Source organism: Cydia amplana, chromosome 3 (genome assembly GCF_948474715.1).
Source record: "Cydia amplana chromosome 3, ilCydAmpl1.1, whole genome shotgun sequence".
Lineage (NCBI taxonomy): Eukaryota > Metazoa > Arthropoda > Insecta > Lepidoptera > Tortricidae > Cydia > Cydia amplana.
In genome coordinates, this window is record NC_086071.1 from 12,474,766 (window position 1) to 12,488,818 (window position 14,053).

Sequence of the window (14,053 nt, forward strand, 5' to 3'; positions counted from 1 at the left end):
CAATTGGAATGTGCCCTTCAGAAATATTTTTAACCACAATATTAATCATTACCACGTAAAAATACAATTAGGTAAGTATGAATTGCTAAGCATGGTAGTAAATAGTTGAGTTAGCCTACTTTATAAATGATGTCCGATACTTTATAAATTAGGCGCATATAATATACCCTAGTTTATTAAGTGAAACGCGCCGTTAAGTGAAACTAATGATAAAATTAATGATCCTGAATGTTCAGCCGTTACTTTCGTTCACTGTCTCATATCATATGGCATTGTTATGTTATACTTATATCAACCGTTTTTATTACTTAGCAAACCCACGAACTTCCGACACATACAACCAGCCGGTATAGAGACTCCTGGTTGTGCCAGCACAGATTACATCTCTGTATGTATATGTACAACTACACATACCATTTCTATTGTAAAAAGTGTGCCATTGAAGTGGGTAGGATGCGGCGAGGTCGACGCTAATGTGGAAAGTTCGCGACTTCATTTACTCACGTTGCCCGTGTACACTGTTTTGCGAATGAATAGTTTTTAATATATGAATTTATGTCGCGCGGAGTTAGCATGGTAGTTTCTAAATTGCACTATTTAACTCGTACTTTTCTATTCAACATTTACGTAGATAAAATCTTTTGTTTAATATGCGTAGTTACCCAACTCACTCTGCAGGATTAAACTGCACTTTGAACTAAGTCCAGCTTCAATATAGATGGATGCACCGATAGCGGCTAAAACCGGCGGTTTCTTTGAATAATAACTTAAGCGACTTAGGATGCTCGATCAGCCGGTGTATTATGGATGGTTTTATCCACGTGATAAAATAACTGTCACTTTTTAACACCGCGGGACAGAAAGTGACGGACACCGTTTTATCATCGTAGACAAGAACGACCATCATATCCGTACAGTACACAACTTATAAAATCTTAATGGCAAAGTTTGTAACGCTAAGAATACGTCTTCCTTCGTACTTAAACAAATTTCGTTGTATATTTAGCAAAGTTATAATTACTTCAACATGTATTTGTTTTAGGAATCTACTTTGAGTTTTGTTGCATAATTCCATTTTCACTGAAATGTTGTCTAATCATGTTAAGTGAAAGTTATCTTTTGTATGGGATCTATTTAAAATAATCTCATAAGACAGTACTTTAAAACTTCTGGAGGGCTTTACTTTTTACCGTGTAACGGGACGGTATTTTAACCGAATAATTCGGCCGAACCCGAACATTGGATAACTTGCAGCAAATACATAATAACATTATAAATAAAATAATTGTTTGGAGATCTTTGCCCAAAACTCAGAATAAAAAAAACTTGCATAACGAATATTGTATGAGTATTCCTAAGAACACTGTTGTTACTGTTAGGTTAGGATCCTAAGAACACTGCGCCTTACTAGGAAGTTAACGGAGTCAAAAAAAACACCGTGTACACCGGTGTGTGTGTGTGTATAGGTACACGTGTAAATATTTGTTATAATATAGAATAGCATAGAATAGAAGTTTTTTATTCGTAAACACACAGACAATACACATAATATACCATGAACTCTATAGTCGCACATTTGTTAGTAACAATTAAAAGTTTCACGTTCGAAAATTATAGGAGAGATCGTAGTATGTGAGGGCGTTTACGGACGTCGTAACAATAATTGGGCAAGTTTGCGGAGTGGCGACACGGCGAGGCGTGGCTGGTCGAACTGAAACACTAACTAATTGAGAGCAGCATCGGGACTCAAGGCGCTAGCGAGCGCGGGATGACCCCATTCCAAACTCTGCGATAAATATCTAACCTAAGCTGCTGTATTCTGTTTAAATAACATCAACTAACTGGAAATAACACGATTCAAGTTGCGAGCGATCGCGGAATTTTGTTGTAGGACTTAGGATACAGGGTGTATTTAAATCTAGGCCATGCCATGTATTGTGCCATGTAAATAAATGCCATGTATTATTATTTTATTTACTACCGTAGAAAACTGTTAGTGAACCTGGGATATAGGTATTACTAGCGACCCGCCCCGGCTTCGCACGGGTTAACAAATTATACATAAACCTTCCTCTTGAATCATTCTATCTATTAAAAAAAAACTTTAAAAATAACCGCATTAATATCCGTTGCGTAGTTTTAAAGATCTAAGCATACAGACAGACAGACAGGGAAGCGACTTTGTTTTATACTATGTAGTGATAGTGATGAGCGTTGAAGGCTTTGTATGAATAATTCTTTCCAGTGACAGTTCCGTTCACAACAGTAGCGCGGTGCGCGCTATATCACGGTATGTCTTTAAAAGTTATTTGTTTTACAAGGGGCAGAGTTATTGTTTAACCTTTCGTGCTAATAATTGATACCCGAGCAAGCGAAAAATTCCAAAATTGAAGCACGAGCATAACGAGTGTTTCGAAAAGTAGAAACTTGAGTGTTGCGAGGGTTTCAACTGTTTCAAGGCACGAGGGTAAATAAATAAACTACCGCGTGAAACACTAAAAATTCACTACACCAATTCGAGGAAAATACTAACTGTGAAACATTATACATCAAACCGAAATGAACGCTATTAAATATTTATCATTCAAAATCATCACGTTATCACCTTAAAGTCAATTCTACCTAACAATATGAGAAAACCACTCAACATTTGGAACAAATTACTTTGCCACTCTTGTGGATAAAATGCGGAAAGAAATATTAATATCATTTTAGCCACTTGAGGAAGTGTAAAAAAGAAAAAACGTAGGGATCCAGGGTCCGGGCGCCCGGCGTTAGTCACTCGTGCCGCGGGTAATTGAGACTAACTCCGCAAGGTGCTCCGACGGTCGACTTCGACCGGAATTAAGGCACTCGTTAGCGACTTTTTGCGAGACTAGCGAAATCTCTTGAGAAGTTCGCGAAAAAACATTTATAGGTAGTTTGTTTTCGAGTTCGCGGGTGTAACGAGCATTACGCCGGGCCGCCTTCATATGACGACTTATGTATATTTGTTTATTAGGGCTGATTTAGACGGCGCGCGAACTCGTATACGATTTTAGTTACATTGCGGACTGTTGGTTACGTCCAATTCAACCGACCGATCAAAACCCGCAATGTAATGAAACTCGCATGCGAGTTCTCGCATCGTCTAAATGAGCCCTTAGTATGAAAGCTTCATACTTCGCTGCTTCGAGTAATGCGAGGTAGCGCGTGGGGCTGTAGCTGTACACACAAGGGGTCCTGAGGTAATTCGAGACTAACAATAGGTATCATTAGCTCTGAAGGGTTGGTAGTACTAATAAGCATGTAGGTAAATATTATTGTTAACACTTACGTCCTATGGGACAAGAAAGGGTGAAACGTGTGTTAGAGTTTAGCAACACTATTTTAATATTAAACCCATTTACTACTAAGCTATGTCTTCGTAGTTGTATGACAATCCTGTAGCAAATGTGATTAGTAATTTGTGTTTACGCACTAATTAACTCTTGTGAAAATGGGTTAAGACGCCAAGCCGTCATTACTATTCGCTAGTTGACGTTGATAAAGCTCACACCGCTATTAATCATATTGAAAATGAATAGGCAATAATCACAGAACATATTAAAGAGGTTAGAACGCCTATCGCGCGCAGTTATTATCGGAACCGGTGTCGCCGCTCGTTCCTCTCCACATTTCCACATTTCTCGCGTAACGGTAGTAAAAACTTGTGTGCCTGGTGAATGGATACGCCTCCTTTAGACAGATTTGATGTCTGGCTTCTTAATCTGAACGTTATTGTGGCGCAAAAGGCATGTTTACGTTTTTCGGTCAGCGCGGGCGAGTACTAGCATGCGAGCGTTTGCTCATAACCGGCGGCGACACGTACCCTGCTCGCATCGCCATTCTACTTGTTCTGTGGCAATAATAATTATATTGGTTCTCGCTTGCGCGGAACTAAATGTGTTAGGGACGCATTTATGCGTAGTTAATTTAATGCGTAGTCCGTAACATATTATAAAAATATACGACCTAATATCGCCATTACACCGGATCAATGCAGTGTAATCTTTAAGTTTTCTTATAGCCGAGAGGCCGGCAATACTCAAGTAGAGAGGAGACGTTCCAAATACTCTACCGCTCTAAAGAAGAGCCTTTATGACTACACCAATAAATAACGGGACCGAATATCTGCATTGTTTTTGACAGTTCGTAACATTACAAAGCGTTTATTGCAAATTACTATAACTTGTAGTATATCTATATTTAAGAGTAACAAATTATTTGTCCAGTAAAATTAGGGCCCATTTAGACGATGCGAGAACTCGCAAGCGAGTTTCATTACATTGCGGGTTTTGATCGGTCGGTTGAATTGGACATAACGAACAGTCCTAAAAGTCAGTGTAACTAAAATCGCATGCGAGTTCGCGCGCCGTCTAAATCAGCCCTTATATAGCTTTGGATTCTACTTTTAAATTACAAATAATTTTCTTGATACTCGCCCTTAGCCGGTTTTAATTAAAATTTCCATTCAAATATTGTTTTTGTTGTGTCATTTGTTTGCCCCATTCTTAACTCAAAGGTGATGAGAACGCAGAAGAAGGCAATGAATAGAAAATGTACTATTTACGTAAATATTTCTCGACAAAAACAGCATGGTACCTATTTGTCGTCGTTGAGCTTGTTTACGCAATACATTGTTGTTCTAATAATAATTAAAAAGGGCACGTACCTATAAATATTCCATTAATTCGTCATCACTAATTAAATTCAATTTGAGTTTGATTTGATTTTGATAACAAGGGTGTTGTGCTCGTAAACAGGTGCCGTAATCGTAAGCAAAAGAGCGTTAATTACCTAGAGGAGAGAAACAGAAACTGTTTTTACAGTACATATGGTGCTAGGTACTTTACCGCACTTGCGTAACTGCGGTATAATTAGCACGTTACGAATACGTGCTTATATGTCGAAAATTTAAAGGGCCACATGTACTGTAAGACGTTGTACGATACACATGCGTACGAGGGGTGTTCAAAATATTCTCGGTATGAGAATGAAAACAAACAAGTACGAAAAGTTTGATATTTTTATTTTTCAATATACTCCCCCCCTATGTTCATACATGTGTAAAAATGCTCCTCCACTGCCGCCTTCAATGCTTCATCGTCAGAAAATTTATTTCCACGCAGATCCTTTTTAAGATTGGGGAGCAAAAAGAAGTCGCTGAGGGCTAAGTCCGGACTATACGGTGGGTGAGTAACAGTTTTAAACCCACATTCAACAATAGCTGCCTTGGCAATATGAGCAGTATGGACGGGGGCGTTGTCATGCAGAAGCAGAATACCTTTGGTTAACTTTCCTCGCCTCTTTTCTTTAATTACATCCTTTAATTGACGTAGAATGTTAGCGTAGTACTGTCCTGTGATATTTACACCTTTTTCTTTATAATCGATTAGTAATACTCCTTCACAATCCCAAAATATCGTGGCCATGACCTTGCCAGCTGAAGGGATGACCTTGAACTTCTTGGGATGAGCTGAACCCTTAATGTGCCACTGCATGGACTCTTGTTTACTCTCTGGGTCATAATGATGAACCCAGGTTTCATCTCCAGTAACTATTCTTTGCAGCACCTCATCAGGATTTTCACCGCACAGGTCAATAAAATCGGAACAACAAGCTACACGCATGTCTTTTTGAAGCCGAGTCAGCATTCGCGGAACCCATCTTGCACTTACTTTTGACATATTAAGATGGTCATGTATAATATCATGTACGGTACCAATAGAGAGATTGGTTACTTGTGCTATAGATTTTACCTTCACTCGACCATCTTCCAATATAAGTTTTTCCACTTTATCAATATTTTCTTGTGAAGTAGCTACTACAGGCCGGCCAGGTCTAGGGTCATCTTCAATACTCTCCCTTCCGCGTTTAAACTCGCTTGACCACTTTTGAATGGTAGATAAAGAAGGAGCAGACTCACGGTAAACACAATCCATTTCCTCTTTTATGGTTTTTTGATTTTTACCCTGTTTTGTCAAGAATTTTATCACGCATCGATGTTCTAATTTAGTTAACATTGTCAATTCGCACATGATGTTCATGTTTGTTCAGCAATTGCAGAAAAACAAAAGACCATCTCGGTTCGAATTATACTTTTTTTTAATGTCAATGAATAAACCTTAGCGGCCAGTAACGAAAGAAATTTTAGAAGAGGTCGTAAGATATCAATACCGAGAATATTTTGAACGCCCCTCGTATATGTAAATTTCTTACTTTTCGCACTTGTATCGTAATGTACTATTGATATGGTTTTGATAAGTCGTGTCATAATCTGAGCGTTATGCCTATCGAGACGAATCCTGAATGCATTTCGTGACCAACAAACAGCGTGAGCCGCTAACGCTGATTGGAGCTCACGATCAAGAGGCATTATTCGAACGATGCTTCTAAGAAATCACTGCGGTACGATACCGATCTGTCAGTATCAAAAGTGACGTTATTGGTTGAAGATATCTCATAAAAGTTTTGTTCGAATTGGGCCGAATGACCCAACAAACAAAGCAGGCGACGCGCTACGTGTCGTAGCATTAAAGCGCGTAGCACGCGCTTTCCGGACAGACCGCTATTCAGGAGGCCGAGAGGCGTATTGACACTGACAGATCATTATCCATAAAAAACCCAGTTCAAAAGGTTGTCTGGAAGAGATCGCTCTTTAGCGATAAGACCGCCTGATGTCTGCCTCTACATTTAATCAATTGTTCTTTTCTTTTTTTTCTTTTTACCGAGGTGTGCCAATAAAGAGTATTCTATCTATCAAATTTGTAACCTGTCATTGCAATCAGAATACACCTCTGAGAGTGGTGTTAAGTTTTTCTTTAAAAATCGGTAAAAGTCGTAGCGTCCTCAAGTAATTTAAATATATTATAACTAGTAGTTAACTAACTAATAGTTATGTAACATCATTGACATGCTCTCTACCTAATACTTTTACCATAGGCAACGTTGTGTTCAGTTCAGATATTAACACACTGCCAGCGCGAGCTACGCGCTACGAGCGTAGCAATATTCTTTCCTCCTTGTAGCGAAAACCGCCAGTCGCTGGCAGTGACTGTGTTCGAGAGCATCTCGTCCGCTTTGATATATATACCTAATGTCGTGCTAGAATAACTACTTTAGACATTTCTAGTTTTACAAAGAAATAACGCGTGAACATTCCAAGAAAATAATGTACTGTTACGATGATAAGATAACAAAGGAAGACGCGTCAAAGAAGACAAATGAAAGTCGCCACGCCCAGAGCGCACGGCTCGCCTTAACACATTAAATTCGCTACAAATACCGCGGTATTCGGAAAACAAGATCCGTTCTAGAGAACAGAACGATACGATATGTACTAAGATACCTGGTAGTTTAGATTTCAACAAGATATCTTTGGCAGCTCAATTCGGGCAACCAATGTCACTTTTACGTTAAATTATCGTATTAAGATCGTTTCAAAATCGTGTTGAGGCCTCAAAATACATAACGAGACGTTTTTCGTTCGTTCCAGAATCGCGGAAATGTCAAATTTGACAGGCTAGATCTTAAAAATATCGTTGTCGTATATTGGTGATGTCTAATAGATATCTAATAGATGTCTAGTTCAAAATCCGAATCGGGCCCATATTCGAACTTTAAGATACGTCAAATATTAGATATCTAGTTCAAAATCCGAATCGGGCCCATAGCCTAAAAGTGTTTCATCGTAAAACAACGTAGAGTGTGCAGAAAGAGAAGATTCGTGGAATGTAAGGGGACCAATACATTCTATGACTCTTCTCTTTCCGCTCAGACTTTACGTAGAATTACAAAGCATTAGTAGTGAAAACTTTAAGCTAACATTTCACATTGACATTTAAGGTTTAATAGAGTAAATTTAAAAAATGTAGGCGCAAAGAGCAATTGTATCATAGAAAATTTGATTTTTTTTTATAGTCCGTCGACGTCCATCCACCCATTCACCACCACAAGTCAAAATTAATATGAAAATATGAACCACATAAGGCGATGGCGCATATTTGGCTGCCAAGTTGGTGAAACTTGGCTTAGACCAAATATGCTAAAAAATATGCCAGATGATAAATGGAAAATGGCGGTGCCAAAGCGAGTGAAAATATGCCAGATCTGGCATATTTTATGCCAAGTTGGCAGCACTGGGTTAGGCGCTGCACCCACAAGGTTTCCTTTCCCTTTCAGAGTTTACGGAACCCTAAATAGTGCAAAAGTCGGATTAATAATCAGTGTTCGCCAGCTTTGTTTAGCAGCGGAACAAAGCGTATAAATCTGACATCATCTGGGTTGCATTAGTCCATTTTCAGGACGAGTACAGCTTTGGCGCGGCTCCAGCCATTCGGTCGGGTTTCCGCTATGAAATAGAATTATACTGAACGTGTGGTGGTTTAGAATAATTACATTTTATGAACGTACCTAAACAATAAGCCGATTATACTTAAATAAAACAGATTTATAAATGTCTAGAAGTAAATTATTTATATTTTTGTGAGAGTACCTAAATGAGCATAACAAAAACCTAAGTGTCGATACTGTGTCGATGTTAATGTGAAACTAATGGTGTTTTGACATGCTATTATTTTATTGGTAGTCTTGGCCAAAAGCGATGACAATAGCGAAGTTTAAGTAAGTGATTATGAAGGTGTGGTGCACAACACGTCGATTATACGAGACTGACTTACTGATAAATACTCTCAGGCATCAAAATCGCCCTCGACTAAAGCTAAAACGCACGCCACTAGCCTTTTTTGACTTCTCTTATACAATTGTTGCATATACTATACCTATAGGTACGAGCAACTTAACCGATCCTAATCTAACCTACGTACCTCAAGTAGTTAATTTTCAAATGCAGATATTATTTACGTTACCTAAAGTAATTATATAGAAACTTCTAAGGCAGCTCTACGTCTAAAACCCCTGGTTTACGGGTTAGATGTGCGAGCCTCAGTTTTTCACCGACGTCATAAAACCGCCCAAATTGCCACGGCCCTTTGTCTTATCTTCGTATGCGAGTAATTAATTACGTTTCGTAATTAATTTACTCATAATGGCGGCATTGTCGATGCGAAATAATTAAGCCATTCGTTAATTAAAAGTCGCTTCGTATCGTTATACGATTTACCGATTTTAGCAGTAAAGGGTGAATGAAATGCGTGTCATAATACTCGTATCCAGTTTTCATATATTGTTACAGAGTTATCATATTTGTGGGTCACTACCAAAGTCATAAATAACTATATTATTTCGTCTTTCAAGCGACGTACATATTGTATAGCGATATACAACGTTGTTAATTTACACAATCAACAGACACACAAATATATGTAAATAACATGCGATGGGAAATACCTTTAATCTCTGGTGATTATGTAATCGTGATTTTCAATGTTATTTCGGACTTGCTCATGAAATTGCAGGTACATCCTGCTAAATATTAATTAATACTGTGCTAGTTTCAAACTGACAGTATTTTATAAGGCTATTTGCGACGTGCGAGCAGCTCCCGTGCTCTCGTGGGTATGAATTTAAAAGTAATTCCATTATAAGTTTGAAGTTTCCTGCTCACAACTTCCAAATAATGTGGGAGGTGGAAACTTAATGATACTCGTAGCACGCGTTTTGCAACGAACTATCTGGTACTTGCAAGGCAATGAATTTGACTTATAATGGGATAAGTTTGCCAAGGGCAAGGTAAGTTTGGAGTGATGCGAGGCCAAACGTGTACAAGCGCAAATCGAATTTGAATCAAACGGTTGGAGGTAAACCAATTTCCTTCCGTTTGACCTGCAAAACTTTTTAATTCAAGGCACACATTACAAATTGTGTACAATATTTTTTGTCTTGAAATAAAAAAATGTGTTAAATTCGCTTACACATTTATTAACGCTAAATAGATAGGGATTTATGTACCAAATATATCATATGTGTGGATGTGTTCCGATATATTTGGCCACTTTAGCCGTCACTATCTACTCGTATTTGATGCTGATTGTACTTGTTTATATGGTCAGGGTGGCCAAATCCGTCAGCGGGGCAAATCCGTCCAACTACATTTGTGGCTATTCTAACAACAGTATGCACTTGCTGACTCGATCGATAAAGCAGAGAGCATATTTAATACCAGTAGTCAAAAACAGATAGCGCTTAGTCGCCAGTAAGTGAAAAAAAAAAAAACGCTATTATAAGTTCAGGTGCGCTCCGAACTCGATATCGAGAGAGTATGCTGCTCTGTTTTGTGAAGTTGGGATGAGACGATGTAAGTTAGGTCTTAATGAGTATGTTTATTATATTGTTCGATATGCATATTTTATCGGTCTCTTTATCCATTTTACGTTATAATTAATCTATTGGTGAGAAACTATGCGTGGTTAAAAATTGTGTTTACAAAATTAGCGAGTGGACAAATCCGTCAATTACGAAAAGGGAAAAATCGTCATGTGCCGGAATTTCCCTATTTTATATACTGCCAACCTTTTTTAGTTTGACTCACTTAATTGTAACTCATACTCATGAGAGGTGATGCGATATTCTTACTGAATTGTAAAATTTATCATATAAATTCTTGGTAGCTTTCGTAGATCAACCTATATCTGTGCTGTATTATTTAAAATTAAAAAGTAGATATTATATTTAAAGGTTTTAAAAATGTTCATTACCCCTGAATTTAAAAATAGGACGGAATTGTCCCAAAAAATATATTTGGCAATAAAATCTAAAATGAAACTTAAATTGAGTTCGCTAAGGTTTAGTTTCGATTAAGAGTATAGTGGTATTTGTTCACTTGACGTATATGTTTGTAATACGTCAGGATACAAGAAAAATTGTTGGTTGACGGAAATGCCCCAAATCCTTGGTAAAATCCGTCAGCTGACATGTCTTTATAAAAAAAAACATATTTAAATAACCAGCAGTACTAGCAATTTAATATGAGTACCTTTATATAGTTAAATAAATGCTTAATCTATTACAGTCATCAGGTTTATTAAAAATTAAATATCATCGTAGTTATGACCAGCCAAAGTGAACTTATAAAAAACTATGACGGAAATGCTCTCATTAGTATTTACTTACAAAAAAAATAGTGTTTAGCATAAGAAAACATTGCGAAAATCAACAGAAGCAATAGGCCCAAAGCTTTGTACTACTCATACTTATATAAATAGTTTTTTTTTGGAATTCCATGTAATTTTTATGGCTTATGTTCATATTTTTAGAGCTTTTGTGACTCCACGTGTTATGTCAGAGGAATCATCCATAAGCGAGCTAAATGGATGTGAATAACCCTTCCCTAATGCAAAGTCCTGGTACTCTCGCGGGACCATATGTATTCTAAGCGTGTGTTTACACTCAGGTACTAGTTGAAGTATGTTTACCAATATGGATAGCTGTGGCTAGTTCTGATTAGGCTGTTAAATTTTTTTATTGTCATGCTGGATAGGAATGTTACTTACAATAAAATTATAACGGGTCCGGGATGAGTTGAATTTAACCTTGATTTCCACAAATCTACTGTAGACAAATGCCACAAGATGAATCTTGTGTCTTAAAAAATAAATTCTAATACTCGTACAGCCCTGTGGGAAAATCATAGCTGTTTAGTTATTGATAAATTATTTAAGTACGTGTGAAAAAATTAGACTAAATTGATATACCTAATCACCTAAAGTTGTTTATCAGTAAAAAAAGTGAAATACTGGCATTTAAAACTGGTAAATGTCTGAAAAGAGATGCAAAAAAATATGCAGACGAAGTTTAACAAGCCGGTTGCAACTGGCCTTTTGGTTTATTTTGGTTTTACCGCGACTTTAACAGACAGAAAACAAAAATGGACCAGATATTTAGTTTAACAAAGCGAGATACTTATTTAGTTTATCGTGACAGGAATGTGGCGGCGAACGTCATTGCATGAAGGAAGTTGTCAGTGACAGCGCCCACGTCAAGGCAGCAGCAATGTCGCAACAGTAATGCAGCTATAGTTGTCACCCGAACGTCAACTGACACGATATTTAACGCATTCACTGCCAGCAACCCGCCAGGCGGGTGCACTATCCGTAGTCGCTTTTCGCTACATACGGTTTTTCCCATGTTATCGGCTACGCTCGTAGCGCCTAGCAAGCGCTAGCATTGAATGTGTTAAATTATCTTTAAGCGGCTGTCTAAGTGTAAGTGTAAGGCCTGATTGGACGCTCGAGTTGGGCGTTTGGCGGGGCGTGCAGCGTGGCGTCGTGCTCACAAGTGATTTGAGCAGCGTGCACTAAGGCCGCTCCTATACGCTTGCATATGTTTAACATGCACGCCGCACGCCCCGCCCCGCTGCACGCCCAACATGAGCGTCCACTCAGGCCTTACACTAATGCTGCCCGGTTTTATAAAAACGATTAAATGGCAAACAATATTATACATATACATACCTAACTAGTCACCTAGTTATAGGCGTACCGACGCAATATGCCCGTTTACATTTGAATTAAAATGGGTTACATCTAAATCCGCATTTCAATTGTTGTAGGTACTATTTTGCACTAACGAAGCGGTCAGACAAACTCTAAGGGCAGTATTGCCGGACCCGGATGATAATGAGAGGTAAAATCGTTAATAGGATTATGCTGACAAATTGGATATTGAGCATAAGCCGGGCTAAGGTCGCGGTAGACACAGCAACTAGCGGTAATTAGCAGTAACAGTAACTAAGGGGATCGGCCGGCGGCCTGATTAAAACTGGCTTTGCCGGCCGCTAGCCGGACTTAAACTCGTAACTGGGCAGTAGTTATTGTTTTAGTACTAATAGGTATACAAAGTAAGGTTGTATGGATTTAATGGCTTATGTAAGCTTAGCGCTACTTCGTAGTTCGTAACCGAAGGGCTATGCGCACATTAAAAATCTAATCGGCTTTGTCTTTTTATACTGATAAATCTGTATAAAAACCGGCCAAGTGCGAGTCGGACTCGCGCACGGAGGGTTCCGCACTATCAACAAAAAATAGAGCAAAACAAGCAAAAAAACGGTCACCCATCCAAGTACTGACCCCGCCCGACGTTGCTTAACTTCGGTCAAAAATCACGTTTGTTGTATGGGAACCCCACTTAAATCTTTATTTTATTCTGTTTTTAGTATTTGTTGTTACCCTTTGGGTACGGAACCCTAAAAACTACCCCTATTTCCTTTCCCGGGTCTCAAACTATCTTAATTGGTTGAAGAGGTAACATGAAGTAACCGCATTTATAATATACTTCAATGTGGTATGATAGTGATGATTGATAAAAACTATCCTATAATGATGTCCTTCCCCGGGCCTCAAAAAATCTCCATACCAAATTTCATCGAAACCGGTTTACAGCGGTTTAATCGTCAAAAGGTAACAGACTGACTGGCAGAGTTATTTTCGTATTTATAATATTAGTAGTATTTAGTAGGATAAAGTAGGGACTGGTATGCTGAAGATTTAGGGATAGCAAAATAGATCTAGACATTTTTGTTGTACAATACTATTTTTATCTCCTTTCTTGCCATTTATTTTCCTTGGATATTATTTAGTAATCCTTGGGACATTGTATGTAGCTACAATGTTGTGGTTGTTGTTGTGTGGGCATAGTATACAAGTACAGTCAGCGTCAAAATTATCTACCCTCCTCTGAAAACTTGACTATAAGAGATAAAAGAGACATAGATCAATTAAGCCAGACTAACACAATGACACTAGTCACTAGTCCTCTATATGTCGCACTTAACTATATTAATAACATTATTTAAAGGGGCCCACTGATTAACAGTCCGCCGGACGGTATCGGCCTGTCAGTTGTTCGGAACTGTTAACTTTTTGTTCTAACTGACAGGCCGATAACCGTCCGGCGAACTGTTAATCAGTAGGCCCCTTTACATAATCCCACTCTTGACTTGACGTATTTTCACAAACAGAACCGAAATTTCTATCCACAGCAGCCCGCTATCTATAGTCAATATCTACGCCCACAACTATTCATATTATGTAATTAATTTTAGTGATAAGCTTATAATTAGTTTAAGTACATATGT

General features: G+C 38.2%; 1 protein-coding gene across 1 annotated transcript in view; it reads right to left on the reverse strand.

Annotated features, from left to right (window-relative positions):
* The window catches only part of LOC134662753 (protein O-mannosyl-transferase Tmtc3), a 156,419-nt gene that overhangs the window by 19,229 nt on the left and 123,137 nt on the right, over positions 1–14,053 (reverse strand). The window lies entirely within an intron of this gene.